The following is a 15,785-nucleotide window of genomic DNA, read 5'->3' on the forward strand; positions in this document are numbered from 1 at the left end:
GTAATATTATATTATATTATATTATAATATAATGTTTTAGATTAAATAAGTGTGATAAAGAGTGTCACATATTGTAACATATAATAGAGAGTTACAATATTTATATATATGAGATATATCCAAATAATGTAACATATTTGGTGTTACAAATTTATAACTTCCAAATATTACCCTTTATTGTGTAAATTTGGTGTTACATAATATTGAGATGAATTTCATAAAGCCATATGTGAAATGGTTGTTAGAGATATGATTTTAACCCCAATAATGTGTTTTGGGAGTTACAAAATCATTTGGGAGGGTTTGGAACCGTTTGGAAAAAAAAATCACATTTTTAAGTGCTGAAAAGGGTCAGTGGCCGCGGCCAGTGGGACAGAGAGTAGTGGTCACAGCCACTAATGTCTCTGGCCGCGGCCACAGGCCAAAACTGACCATTTTTTTAGTTTTTCAATCTTTGTTGAACGGCTCAAAAACCCAAATAACTCCCAAATCTCATTTTTAATTCCATATTAATCTAATTAAACATTGGTAATAGCCATGGGGGTCTGTGGAATTTGACATTCAAAAGGTGTCTCTAAACTCTATAAATAGGAGCCTATAGCTCACTTGAAAGACACAACATTTCTATCCATTAGAGCACTTGGTTAGAAACAACTTGAGGCTTGATAATTCCAAAAAGCATTTCCAATATCTGAGAGAGATCCCTTAGTGCTTGAGTTAGGGGGAAATAAACTTTTGGACAAAGGTTTTAAACCTTGTTCAAGTTGGTGATCCCTAACCCTCTTCACTTAGGTTGTGTAGTAAGAGTTTACTTTTATTTCTGTTCTTCATTTTATTCTATTGCTTTTCTTCTTATTCTCTTGTTCAATTTACTTGTATATTTTGTTTAAGAGTTGTAATCTTCTCTTTTGTTTCAAACACCTTTACTTTACTTGTAATCTTTCGCTTAGAGTTGTATTCCCACTATTATCTTCTTCTTCATCATCTTCTTCCTTTTCTTTGTTTATTTGTAATTTTCAATTAATGAGTTGTAACTTTATTTAATCAATCAATATTTACTTGTAATATTATTGCATAGATATGTATTATCTTACCATTTCCATTGAGGCAATCTATTTTTTTCTAACATGCGACACCATCTAGGAGAGTGCAGAGTCAGAGCATGTTTTGTCTGTGGGAGTGTAAGTCATTTGAGGAAAGATTTTCCACAAGTTAAGAAAGAGGAACCAAAGAGGAGCGACACCCTTACTCCAGCCATAGTGTATACCTTGACCCAGACCGAAGCTTAGGCTAGTCCCTCAGTCGTGACAGGTTAGATTTCTAGTGTTGGTTCCTCGTTTACTGCATTGATTGATTTAGGAGATACTCATTCATTTGTATATGCTAGAGTGATATACCATATGTGTAGACCTTGTGATCTATATACTAGGGGATTTAAAACTTTGTTGTCAACTGGGAATCGGTAGTCTCTAGGAGGTGGGTTCAAGCATTACCAATGGAGATAGACAGTAGGGAGTTGTCTGTGGATCTGATTGAACTGGTGATGGATGATTTTGATATGATTTTGGGGATGTATTGGTTAGCAAAGTATGGGGGATGATAGACTGCAAGCGAAGGATGGTAATTTTTGAGCCGGAAGGATGGGAACCCTTCGTGTTTGTGGGGACGGTGAGTGGACCACGAGTACCTATGATTTATGCGTTGAGAGCTAGAGACCTGTTGCAAGAAGGTTGCATAGGATTCCTGACAAACATAGTAGATACCTCTAAGGTTGTTTCAGTTTGACCAGGTGAGACTAGGTTGGTGTGTGAGTTTCCTATTGTCTTTCCAAAAGACCTACACCGAGAGATCGAATTTGTCATAAAATTGGCACCAGGAGTAGAACCAGTATCGAAGGCACCTTATATAATGGTTCCAACAGAGTTAAAGGAACTGAAGATTTAGTTGCAGGAATTACTAGATTTAGGATTCATTAGACCCAACTTTTCACCGTTGGGTGCTCCAGTGCTGTTTATGAAGAAGAAGGATTGGTCCTTAAGAATGTGCATAGATTATCGAGAGCTAAATAAGTTGACTATTAAGAATAAGTACCCACTACCCAAAATTGATGCCTTGTTTGATCAGTTACAAGGAAAGACAATATTTTCTAAGATTGACCTTCGGTCTGGCAACCATTAGTTGAGGATTAAGGAAGAGGATATACCAAAGACCGCGTTCTGTAGATCGCATTTCGTACGAGGTATGGACATTATGAATTCTTGGTCATGTATTTTGGGTTAACCAATGCCCCAGCAGCCTTCATGGATTTGATGAATAGGGTATTCAGGGATTTTGTGGATAAGTTTGTAATTATGTTCATTGATGATATATTTGTGTACTCCTAATCAGAGACAGAACACAGACAATGTCTTCTTTTGGTGCTACAACGGCTGAGGGAGCATAGGTTTTATGCTAAGTTTAGTAAGTGTGAATTTTGGTTACCCCAAGTAACATTTCTGGGCCATATCGTGTGTAAGTAGGGGACTTTGGTGGATCCAACCAAGATAGAGGTAGTGAGAGATTGGCCAAGACCAATCAGTATACTAGAGGTTAAAAGCTTTCTGGGGTTAGCATGGTACTATCGGAGATTCGTTGAGGGATTCTACAGAACAACAACACCATTGACTGAGCTGACGCATAAGAAGACAAAGCATGTCTGGATAGATAGATGTGAGAATAGTTTCAAGGAGTCGAAGCAGCGACTGATTACTGCTTTGGTACTGAGTCTTCCATCAGACAAGGAAAAGTTTGTGGTCTACTATGATGCTTTGAGGCAAGGTTTGGGTTGTGTATTGATGCAAGTTGGAAAGGTGATAGCCTATGCATCTAGACAGCTGAAGGAGTATGAACAGTGGTATCCCCCTTATGATCTGGAACTGGCAGCGGTGGTATTTGCACTGAGGTATGGAGGCACTACTTGTATGGAGAAAAGTGCAAAATATACACGGACCATAAGAGTTTGAAGTATTTCTTCACTCAAAAGAAATTGAATATGCGCCAAAGGCGTTGGCTGGAGTTGGTAAAGGACTACGATTGTGAGATTTTGTACCATCTAGGAAAGGCTAATGTGGTGGCTGATGCATTGAGTTGGAGGGGTCCAGGGCAGTTGTTCAGTTCAAGATAAATATCAGAAAAGCTAGCTGAAGAAATGACGAGAGCGAGAATTGAACTGGTAGTTGGTCAGCTAGCCAACATTACCCTTCAATCCACACTTCTTGAGAGAATTAGAGGAGCACAAAAGGAGGATCATCAGTTGGTGAAACACAGGGAGAATGTCTTAGCTGGATTAGCTAGAGACTTTTCTATTTCATAGGTAGATCTGTTGAGGTATAAAAATCAGATTTGCATTCCGGTGGATGCTGGTATCTAGCGAGAGATTCTGGATGAGTCTCATACTACTCCTTATTCTCTACATATGGGTACGATGAAGATGTACCAAGATCTAAGGGCTCTGTATTGGTGGCCAAGAATGAAGAAGGACGTGGTGAATTATGTGGCCAAGTGTTTAACCTATCAGCAGGTGAAGGCTGAACACCAAAGGCCAACAAGGTTGTTGCAGCCTTTAGGGATTCCAGAGTGGAAGTGGAAAGATATTACCATGGACTTTGTGGTTGGGTTGCTGAGAACACTGGGGCAACATGATTCTATGTGGGTGATGTGGATAGGTATACCAAATCAACACACTTTCTGCCTGTTAGAAAAAATTATATGGTGGAGCAGTATGCTGAATTATACGTGAAGGAGATTTTTCGTCTCCATGGGGCTCCAAAATCGATAGTGTCAGACAGGGACCCCACATTCACCTTTAAGTTTTGCGAAAGCCTACAAAAAACTATGGGCAGCAGTTGAGATTCAGTACAACCTATCATCCTTAGACGGATGGACAATCTTAGAGGGCAATTAAAATACTAGAGGACATGTTGCGAGCATGTGTGTTAGATTTTGGGGGATCTTGGAGTAGGTATCTCCCTTTGATTGAGTTTTCTTATAATAATAGTTATCAGGAAACTATCGGAGTGGCTTCGTATGAAATGTTGTATGAGAGGAAATGTAGATTGTCCATTCATTGGGATGAGATGGGTGAGATAAAGTATTTAGGTCCTGAGGCAGTTCAGAGGACTAGTGAGGCAATTGAGAAGATTAGAGCTTGAATGCTCGCCACCTAGAGTAGATAGAAGACTTGAAACGTAGAAGTGTAGAGTTCCAAGTAGGTGATTATGTGTTTCTCAAGGTTTCTCCTTTGAGAGGAGTGAAAGGAAAATTAATTCCTAGGTTTGTTTGACCCTTCGAGATTCTGGAACGAGTTGGAGAGGTGGCTTACATATTAGCTATGCCTTCAGCTTTATCAGGGGTTCACAACGTGTTTCATGTATCTATGCTTCGGAAGTATGTATCAGAACCTACTCATGTGTTGAGATATGAAAACCTGGAATTGGATCAAGATTTATCTTATGAGGAGCAGCCAGTTCAGATTTTAGACACAAAGGATAAAGTCTTGTGGAATAAGACCATTGCCTCAATGAAAGTGCCGTGGAGAAACAACAAAGTAGAAGAGGCAACCTGGGAGCTTGAATTAGATATACGGGATCGGTATCTCGAGCAATTGAGGTAAAATTTCGAGGAAGAAATTTCTATAAGGAGGGGATAATTGTAACGTCCCAAATTTGCTAATAAGACTTAATGTCTTGATTAGTGTGCCGGGAGGACAATAAATGATTTAATTGTATTATTAGGTGAATTAATTATGATATAAGTGTATCATTATTTGATTACCTGAGATATATTATAATATGAATATATATGTGTTGACGCGGTTCTTCGCCAACAGGTAATTAAGAGAAGAAGAGAAAGGGATTAGTGCTAAATGTGAACCGAAACAGAATGAGATCTTATAAAAGGAAAGAGGTGACACAAGACACGTTTTTTGAGTGGTTCAAAGGTTAAAATCTTTCTACTCCACTAGTCAGTATTATTGCTCTATACTGGATATTTGATTACAGGGCCTTTTTTACAATAGAGAATCCAACCCCTATAATCTCCCAAGGTCTCCATATTTATAGGAGAAGGCACCTGAGAGTTGGTAAGAAGGTCATCCCGTGACCTTCTTACTTATCATATCAACTCTGTGACATTCATGATTAATTCCTAAACCTGACACATAAGTGTGGTCAAATCGATAGGTAAGGAGATAATGGGCTGCACGGCCCAACCCAGTCGTGGGTGTCTGAATACGCACGTTCCTGCTGCGTGTCCGAGAAGTCAGGGGCATATCAGACACGTGATGTCTGATATATGCACGTTTATCTTGCGTGTGTTGACTTTATAAAGGGGCATAGCTCCCGATCCAGCTCGTGCCACGAACTGGATCTTTAACTCGACCTTCGGCCCCCAGAGTCCGGACCAAAGTCACGGGCAATCCTGGCGGACCCTCGGGGTTTCCTCGAGCTAAGTATATACGACCTCATGACGGAAGTCACAGTCCGCACGACCAAAAGAAGAATAAGTCCACAGACAAGTTTAAGCTCGTCTTCGCAACTTATACCGAGCTAACCCATTCTAGGGAGAATATCTTCCTAGCCAACTCTACTCAAGTCCCTTGGAAGAGGCCGGAGCCATTGAAGCACCACAAGGGGAAGAGAGACACTTCCAAGTTTTGCCGTTTTCATAACGATGTCGGCCACAATACCGACGATTGCAGACATCTAAAAGACGAGATCGAGACTCTCATCCGAGCCGGCCCCTTGGCTTAATATGCACGGAACAGGGTTCCAGCAAACTGACCTGCTCTGGAAGTCCCGGCCAGTCAGCCCGGGTCTCAGATAGACCAGGATGTTCCTCCTCCTGTGGTAGGAGGAGAGATATCCACCATCTCTGGAGGTTCGCACATGGCCGGCACGAGTAGGGGCGCCCAGAAGAGATACGTGAACGAACTAAAGGCTCATAACGGAGTGGAGTTCGTTCCAGAACAACGTCAGTCTAAGCAACAGCGATTGGAAAGGCAAGCAATCATTTTTACAGAAGAAGATGCGGGCCATGTCCAGTTCCCTCACAATGATCCTCTGGTTGTAGCAGTCCAGCTCGCCAACCGGAGAGTGAGGAGGGTACTGATAGACAACGGGAGTTCGGTGAATCTCCTATTCCAATCCACCCTAGAGAAGATGGGTTTGATTGTTGCCGAGCTGAAGGCAACCTCCATGATGTTGTATGGTTTTTCGGGAGAAGGATCAGCAGCGATAGGGATGATCGAGTTGGTAATCACCCTAGGTGAAGGGTCTCGGACAGTCTCCAAACTCCTCGAGTTTGTGGTCATTGACTGCTCCGCTGCCTACAATGCCATTTTGGGCCGACCTACGCTCATAGCCTTCAAGGCCATCACGTCCATTCGCCACCTCGCAATGAAGTTCCCTACTTCAACAGGAATTTGCACTATCCAGGGCTATCGGCTCGCTGCCAGGGAATGCTACAGCATTTCCATGAGGGGAAAATCTAAACCCGGGCAGCTGGCAATGGCCATTCAAGGTGAAGAGGAATCTCAAGAACCCTTAGCTGATCCTGAGATTGAAAAACCTCAAAGCGCCGAGGGGAAAAATGTCGTCTTAAGTGAGGACATTGACCCCTGAATAGGCGAGGAAAGATCCGAGCTCCAGGCGATTGAGGAGCTCGAGGAAGTGAACAATGATCCGCAGAACCCTTGCCGGAAGGTCAAGCTCGGGAAAAACCTCTGTAGCAAGAGGAAGGCGGAGCTGACTACATTTCTGCAGGATAACTTGGACGTATTCGCATGGTCGCACGAGGACATGGTGGGAATTAGCCCGAGTGTCATCATGCACACACTTCATCTGGATAAAAGCGTTCCTGCCAAGTCCCAGAAGCAAAGGCGTTTAGGAGCAACTCAGGCTGAAGCCCTAGAGGAAGAGGTAGCCCGACTCAAGAAATGCGGTTTTATCCGTGAAGCCAAGTTTCCAATATGGGTTACCAACCCAGTGCTGGTCCCGAAGCCTAATGGGAAATGGCAGACCTGCATCGACTTCTCTGACCTGAATAAAGCCTGCCCCAAGGATTGTTTTCCATTGCCAAGGATTGATCAGTTGGTAGATGCCACGGCGGGGCACGAGCTCATGTCCTTCATGGACGCGTACTCAGGCTACAATCAGATCGCGATGAATCCGGCGGACCAGGAACACACCAGCTTCATGACCCCAACTAATGTCTACTGTTACAAGGTCATGCCGTTCGGGCTGAAGAAGGCCGGAGCTACCTAACAAAGGCTAGTCAATAGAATGTCCGCGGACCAGATCGGGAAGAACATGGAAGTGTATGTTGATGACATGCTAGTCAAGTCAAAGACTGCTGATAACCATGTCTCCGACCTGGAAGAATGTTTTAAGATACTACGGGAATATGGCATGAGGCTCAATCCACAGAAATGCACTTTTGGAGTTGCGTCAGGGAAATTCCTGGGGTTCATAGTCAATACCCGAGGAATCGAGGCGAACCCCAACAAGATCAGATCATTGCTCGAGCTTCCTTCGCCCAGGTCGCGCAAAGATGTTCAAGGCCTGACAGGAAGGGTGGCAGCCCTCAACCGGTTTATTTCCAAGTCCACCTATAAGTGTTTGCCCTTCTACAACCTACTCCGAGGAAACAAAAAGTTTGAATGGACAGTAGAATGCGAAATCGCATTCCTCGACCTGAAGGCACATCTGGTTGAGCCGCCCGTGCTATCCAAACCCAAGGTAGGAGAGCCTCTTTTTCTCTACCTGGCTGTCACTGAGGATGCAGCCAGTGCCGTACTGGTACGAGAAGAGGACCAAGTTCAGAAACCAGTCTACTACATCAGCAAGAGACTTCTCGGGGCTGAATCCCGATACCCTCTGATGGAGAAATTGGCATTCTGCCTTATCACGGCCTCGCGAAAGCTCAGGCCGTACTTCCAGTCCCACTCGATTCACGTCATGACCGATCAACCTTTAAGGCAGGTTTTGCAAAAACCTGAAGCATCGGGACGTTTGTTAAAGTGGACCATCGAACTCAATCAGTTCGAGATTCTGTACACTCCGCGAACTGCTATAAAAGTCAGGCCCTGGCAGATTTCATGGCAGAGTGCGCGGGATTCCAGGAAGATCCCGCAGAAAACTCACCCCGAACCAGCTCGCCTTAGGCTTCGTGGAGGGTCTTTGTAGATGGTTCATCCAACGAGAATGGCTCCGGAGCTGGAATCATTCTGATATCCCCCGAGGGACATAGATTCCACTCGGCACTGAGATTTAGATTCAAAGCCTCCAACAATGAGGCTGAATACGAAGCTTTGCTGGCAGGACTGAGGATAGCCCAGGAGTTGAAGGCAAGCTCCGTCCAGTGCTTCAGCGACTCCCAGCTCGTGGTAAACCAGGTTTTGGGCGAGTATCAAGCACGGGGACCCAAGATGGCTGCCTATCTGGCAAAGGTGAAATCTGAGCTGTCCGCGTTTGAACGAGGCTCGATCGAGCAAATACCTTGGGAGCAGAACGCTAATGCAGATGCTCTTGCCAAGCTCGCCACCTCTGGGGAAACGGAGACATTGGGGCTAGTACCAGTCGAATTCTTGGAGAAACCAAGCGTAGAAGATGTCAGGACGGAGGTCGAGATGATCGATGCCAGGCCGACCTGGATGACCCCCATCCTTGAATATCTCGTCGAAGGCAAGCTGCCTGAAGGATGTAACGATGCACGGCGAGTCCTATATCAAGCTCCTAGGTATACGCTAGTCGATGGGGCGTTGTACCGACGTGGGCACTCCCTACCTCTCCTCCGGTGTGTTCTTCCAAGTGAAGCAAAGGCCATCCTGCAGGAAGTGCATGAAGGATTTTGCGGAGACCACACTGGGGGGCAGAGCTTGGCCTTAAAAATCCTGAGGCAGGGGTATTACTGGCCAACTCTGTCCAAAGACTCAATCTCATACGTGAAGAAGTGCGACAAGTGCCAGCGATTCGCCGCAGTTGCCCGAGCTCCTCCAGTCGAGCTGAAGATGATCTCATCCCTATGGCCGTTTGCCGTTTGGGGAATAGACTTGGTTGGTGCCCTCCCTACTGGAAAAGGCGGGGTCCGTTATGCTGTGGTAGCCATCGACTACTTTACTAAGTGGGCTGAGGCGGAACCTTTGGCAACGATAACGTCCAAAAAGTTGCTTGACTTCGTGGTTAAAAGCATCATCTGTCAGGTCGGCCTGCCTAAGAAGATCGTTTTCGACAATGGCACTCAGTTCGACAACGACCTGTTCACCGAGTTTTGTGAAAGATACGGAATCATAAAAAGCTTCTCCTTCGTGGCCTATCCTCAGGCTAATGGCCAGATCGAAGCTGTCAACAAAACCCTAAAGGCGAGCCTCAAGAAGAGATTAGATGAAGCGAAGGGGGTCTAGCCAGAACAGCTCCCCCAGGTCCTATGGGCATACCGGACCTCACATCGGACTCCTACGGGTCATACTCCCTTTTCCCTAACCTTTGGGAGTGAGGCAGTCCTCCCCATGGAAATTAAGGTGCTTTCGCATAGAGTCCAATATTACGACCAAGATCGAAACCATGAGCTCCTGTGCAATTCCCTCGATCTAGTTGATGAAAGGCAAGAGAATTCGCAACTCCAGCTCGCCCATTATCAGTAGAAAATCACTCGCTACTTCAACACCAAAGTCAAAAAATGCACCTTTAGCATTGGCGACCTGGTCCTAAGGAGAGTTTTCCTGGCCGGGAAAGATCCCAAAGAGGGAGTTTTGGGACCAAACTGGGAAGGACCATACCAGGTCATCGAAGTCATCAAGGAGGGAACTTATAAGTTAGCTCAACTTGATGGAGGGGCGGTCCCGCGGACTTGGAACGCCATCCACTTAAAGAAATATTATCAATGATTCACTTGTAAGGCTTTTATGCATGTTTGCAAGTGTAATCTAAAGTAACCACGAAAGACCCTTTCCCAGTTACTTGGGGGGCATATGGTACCTGGATATAACCAGGTCTCCTTAATGACTTAGAAGTTGATTCATATCGATTGACCGTTGTTTTTCTTAAAAAACACGAGATATTGATAAGGGTTAACGCTAACTAAGTCCTATCCTGGATATAACCGGGTCATAAAACTTAGAAGTTGATTTAAATCTATTGATCGTTGTTCTTCTTAAAGAGCTCGAGATATGGATAAAAGTTAACACGAACTAAGTTTTCAAATTAAGTTCCTAGTCTCAACCATGTCATAAAACTTAGAGGTTGATTTAAATCTATTGATCGTTGTTCTTCTTAAAGAGCTCGAGATATGGATAAAAGTTAACACAAACTAAGTTTTCAAATTAAGTTCCTGGTCTTAACCGGGTCATAAAACTTAGAAGTTGATTTAAATCTATTGATCGTTGTTCTTCTTAAAGAGCTCGAGATATGGATAAAAGTTAACACGAACTAAGTTTTCAAATTAAGTTCCTGGTCTCAACCAGGTCATAAAACTTAGAGGTTGATTTAAATCTATTGATCGTTGTTCTTCTTAAAGAGCTCGAGATATGGATAAAAGTTAACGCGAACTAAGTTTTCAAATTAAGTTCCTGGTCCTAACCGGGTCATAAAACTTAGAAGTTTATTTAAATCTATTGATCATTGTTCTTCTTAAAGAGGTCGAGATATGGATAAAGATCAGCATAAACTAAGTTTTTCAAAGAATTGTAACCGAAATACGTAAAGGCAAAAAAGAGAAGATCAATTAAAAGCGTTAAAGCAAATTGTCTCGAGGTGAAAGCACCTCATGCAAAGGTTACATAAAAATTATTTAAAAAATATTGGGGGGCATGAGAAAAGAAACGCCCTAAGCTCCGCCAGGTGGTCCCTTGGAGGTCGCCATCTTGCCTTGCTCGGCCGCACCAGAGCCTTCCCCGGTCTCCGAGGGCGCCTCTTTATCAAGGTGAGCTTGGAACTTCACCAGCAAGCGCGCCCAGAGACTCGCTGACATGAAAGAGAAGTCTGCATCTGGATTGTAGACCCAGCAATGGTAGAACAGATCTTCCATGGACTTTTCCGAAGTTGTCCGCTCGGCTTCTAGGGCATCCTGTGCAGCCTGGACCTCAGTCTTCGCAGCATCTAGGTCTGTCTTCGAGGTGGCAAGGGAGGACTCGAGCTCTTGGATCTTCGAGCGAGATTTTCCAACTCGACCTGAGAGGCCGCCAATGCATCCTTGGCCGCTTGCAGGGTAGTCTGATGCTCGCTCCTCATGTCCCCGAGCTGAGTTTTGGTCCTGATGATACTCTGATGAAGGGCGACAACACTCTGCGAAGACGGAAAGACAATTGCCTTAGGAAAAATCAAAGCAAAGTAAAAAAAAAAAAAAAAACCACAAAAAGGTTAAGGTTAGCTTACCGTCATGGCCATGCCTAGTGAAGACTCAAGCACGCCCACCGGGCTCATTGTCTCGATGGCCCGGAGCTCCTTCTCGGTGAACTTGTATATGTGACTGACGGCGTAGTTCGCCGACTCATACACCGTTCCCCGAAAGGCCTCAGGGATCTTCTCCTGGTCTTGGGGATTGACTGGGATGCGTACATCGGAAGGTATGATGGCCGAAGTCCCGACCTCCATTCCTGCGTCCAGGGCAGCAAGTGGAGCTCGCGGAGTCGGTGGAGGCATATTGCTTCCCCCTGCGGCAGGAAGGACCGCTCCCGCGACCTGTGCAGCTGAGGCTTGGTCCTTCTCCTTCGCAAGAGATTTGGTGGGAGTCCCGGTGGCGTGCTTGGATGTCCAGAGCCTTTTCATTCTTGGCCTAGCTGAGGGGTTCCCCCCGAAGACCGCACCTTGCAGGCTCTCCTCGGGCTGAGACATCTCGTCTGTCAAAACAAAAGCATGGTTAGTAAGAGTTAGCAACCATACAGATACAAAAACTAAGGGGTAAAAATAAAAAATATGTGTACTAAGGGAATCCTACCCCCGAGCTAGAAGAAGAATCTAAGTCGATTACTTCCCGAGCTGGCGCATGTTCTGGGTCCGGGTCTGACTCAGGGCTAGATTCCTCTACATATTGCCTAATCCCCAGAGCTGCGACACCCCTTCGGAGTGATGGCCATGAGCGAAGGTTGGTCCCATAATCCTCGAATAGGATCGACCTAAAGGCTAGGGTGTTATCTACTACTACGGTACCCCTAGGTCGGCTATCTTGGTGGTCCAGCACAAGTCGGTTGACACAATGGAGCAGGGTTGTGTTCAGGTCCGGATCACTTCGGTGATGATGGACGAGCTGCCTAGGATTGAACCTAGCTAGTCGGGGGTCTGCTGTGGCCCTATCTAGACTCCTAAACATATAAGGGTTACCTTGGCCAGAAGGACCCGCGGCTGCTCCGGATTGGATCCTCTCCTCGCCCGTCCCCGGGACGACCTCCAAGGTCCGCTTCCTGTTCCTCACGAGGGGAACTTCGTCGCCCTCGTCCTCCTCATCTTCGTCTTCCATGACCTCCTCCACGATGATGGGTCTGGTGTTGCGAGCTGGGGGAAGCCCTCGGGGCCTCCTGTGGTTCAAAGTCTGATTTGGGAAAATCAGCTTGCAGGCCACCATCGTCTTGTCCGTTACGAGAGCGCGGTAATCTTTCTCACTAGGGGGCAAGCCCGCCAGTGTCTCATATTAGGCCCCGAGGGTCACAGATTTCTCTGTCCTCGCGAAGATGGCTGCATGGTTGATCTAAGTAAGAAAGGTATATGGGAGGAGCAAAAACAACACTTAACTTCCGAGCTAAGGATAAAAAAAAAACACACTTACGAGGACGATTGAAGTAGTGGAGCTCGCAGTTTCTGAACCCCGTCGACATGAAGAACTAGTCCTTGAAGTCGTTGGGGTGGCTGGGCAGCTCGATGACCGCAACCGTATTGGGAAATCGGGTTAGGTAGTAAAACCCGTCGCCTCGCCCCCGCTGATCCGGGCTGGCCTTGAGGCAGAAAAAGTATAAGATGTTCGCAGGAGTGGGGACCTCCTACTCGTGCTTCTGAAACAAGTATTTCAACCCCGCCAGCAAGTGGTAGGAGTTGGGAGGGAGCTGAAATGGGGCCAACCCCACGTAATTGAGGAAATCAGCAAAATACTGATCCAGCGGGAGGAAGGCCCCCGCCTTAAAATGTTCGCCGCTCCAGGCCGCGAACGATTCGTCGAGCGGCGCACAACTCCGCTCGCCCTCTGCGGCAGGTCGGGCAACCACAGATAATTTCCCCAGGGCGATGTTGTGGGAGAGAAAGATTTTGTTGATCTTCGCCTGGTCGGTGACCTTTGAGATGATTCTCTCCGCCTCAAAGAAGGCATCGGGGGCGACCTCGACCTCCTTCTCCACTGCCGGCCCAAAGCGGGGGATCAGGGAGTCTGGCATCACTGCCTTTCCTTTGTCCTGCTGTGGGGCCAAGCTGCTGACGGTATTCTTGGGAGCATTCCTTTTCGATGCCATCTGGTCGCCTAACGAACAAAAGGAAACATTTCAGAAAAGGCGGCCCAAGCATGAGGAAAAATCAAATGTTATTTGCACGAGCTGAGGTAAGCCCAGCCCGTGGAGAGTGGGACCACGCGGTTCGATGAACACGCACCTGTGCTCCCAACAGATCCCCGATTACTCGGAATTCGTGTGTCAGGAGGGTCAGGATAAAATTTGCCTTGGGGGGAAAGTTTTAGTAGGCAAAAATCACAAAACCGCCTGTGAGGCGTGTTCCCTAAGCTACCCGGTTTTGCACCCCAGAGTTCCAAAACTCCTACCCAGAAATTTTCCCCAGAAAAAGCACCCTGTAAACCATACTCTTAAGTGATTTCCTACAACAAAGATACCCTAGCCTAAAAGGGCTTTCACCCTCCGTATCCAAAATACCCAGTAAACCCTTGCATGCGGCTACAGTAAAATATTTACCTAAGCTACAGTGAAATATATTTTCAAAACGCACATGCCCAGGAAACTTACAGTGTTTGACTGGGAGGTGGATGAGGGTATCACCTAGGTGAAAGCTTCGTCGGAGTATTGGCTTCCAAAGCTTTGAAGAAATCCTTACGTCTGAGCTTCTTGAACGCTGAGTGTAGCAGTCACAGAGAAGAGAGATTTTTTTTCGTCTGAGATGAAGAGAGAAGAAGAAGAGAAATTCGGAAAAATATCAAATGAAAGGGTGGCCCATGCGTAGGGTGGCCACCCCTTTTTATATACGTGAAGGGTCACGTGTAGAGGGCCATTGGATGGCCCTGGTGAGGGATCCGAGGCCCTCCACTCGAAATACGGAACGACGGCTGGGCATAGGCTAGGCCATTAATTGCGCTTCTCGTGAGACGTATCGTCACCAACCACGGCGTTCCACGTATCAGGCACCTGCGTAAGAGGTGGAATGTGAAGAGTTCATGGGGAAGCCTAAAAACCCCTACTGTGGTCTTATACGGCATGGTATACCATGAGCAGGAGCTTGGGGGGCAGATGTACGCCTTGATTTTCCCACGGGCTGATTAGCGAGCTAAGTTGCGGCCTAATCATGATTATCTCGTGGACATCCCTCAGAACCGGAGCTTCTGTCATGAGGTCGTATATACTTAGCTTGAGGAAACCCCGAGGGTCTGCCAGGATTGCCCATGACTTTGGTCCGGACTCTGGGGGCCGAAGGTCGAGTTAAAGATCCAGTTCGTGGCACGAGCTGGATCGGGAGCTATGCCCCTTTATAAAGTCAACACACGCAAGATAGACATGCATATATCAGACATCACGTGTCTGATATGCCCTTGACTTCTCGGACACGCAGCAGGAACGTGCGTATTCAGACACCCACGACTGGGTTGGGCTGTGCGGCCCATTATCTCCTTACCTATCGATTTGACCACACTTATGTGTCAGGTTTAGGAATTAATCATGAATGTCATAGAGTTGATATGATAGGTAAGAAGGTCACGGGATGACCTTCATACCAACTCTCAGGTGCCTTCTCCTATAAATATGGAGACCCTGGGAGATTATAGGGGTTGGATTCTCTATTGTAAAAAAGGCCCTGTAATAAAATATCCAGTATAGAGCAATAATACTGACTAGTGGAGTAGAAGGATTTTAACCTTTGAACCACTCAAAAAACGTGTCTTGTGTCACCTCTTTCCTTTTATAAGATCTCATTCTGTTTCGGTTCACATTTAGCACTAATCCCTTTCTCTTCTTCTCTTAATTACCTGTTGGCGAAGAACCGCGTCAACAATATGCATGTTTTGTGTGTATTAAATATGCATGTGGGTCCGTTCTTGTTAATAAAGACATATTTGTAATTTTGGCCCATTAATAGCATAAATGTAATTATGTGTGTGTTACGACTGAGACCACATTATTATGTGGGTATATTTGAGATACTGGGCTCGAGGCGATCCTAGTGAGCGGATTAGCGAAATAGTCACAACGGGGTCAAATACCCGACTCGGGGTGAGCCTAGGGGTATTTTGGGAACGTAGTATGTATTCAAGGTTTACTGGGTAACAAGTAGTTATATGGAACTTATTTGGGTATGCCAGGATTAATTGGGAATTTATAGGGCAATTTGAGGAATTAGCGGGAAACGTGGGAAAGGACGGGTTTGCCCTTGGAGGCATTAAAGGGCTAAGAATAAGAATATTGGCCTTTTAGTATTTTGGTGTTAAGGATAGACTTAGGCACCTTAGGAAGCTTAGAACCAAAAGAAAAGAACACTCAGCTACCTTTTTTTTCTCTCTCTCTCTCTCTCTCTCGTGAGTTCCCTCTTTCTCACTCTCTCATAGTTTTGATT

The sequence above is a fragment of the Humulus lupulus genome, chromosome 1 (genome assembly GCF_963169125.1).
Source record: "Humulus lupulus chromosome 1, drHumLupu1.1, whole genome shotgun sequence".
In the NCBI taxonomy this organism is placed as follows: Eukaryota; Viridiplantae; Streptophyta; class Magnoliopsida; order Rosales; family Cannabaceae; genus Humulus; species Humulus lupulus.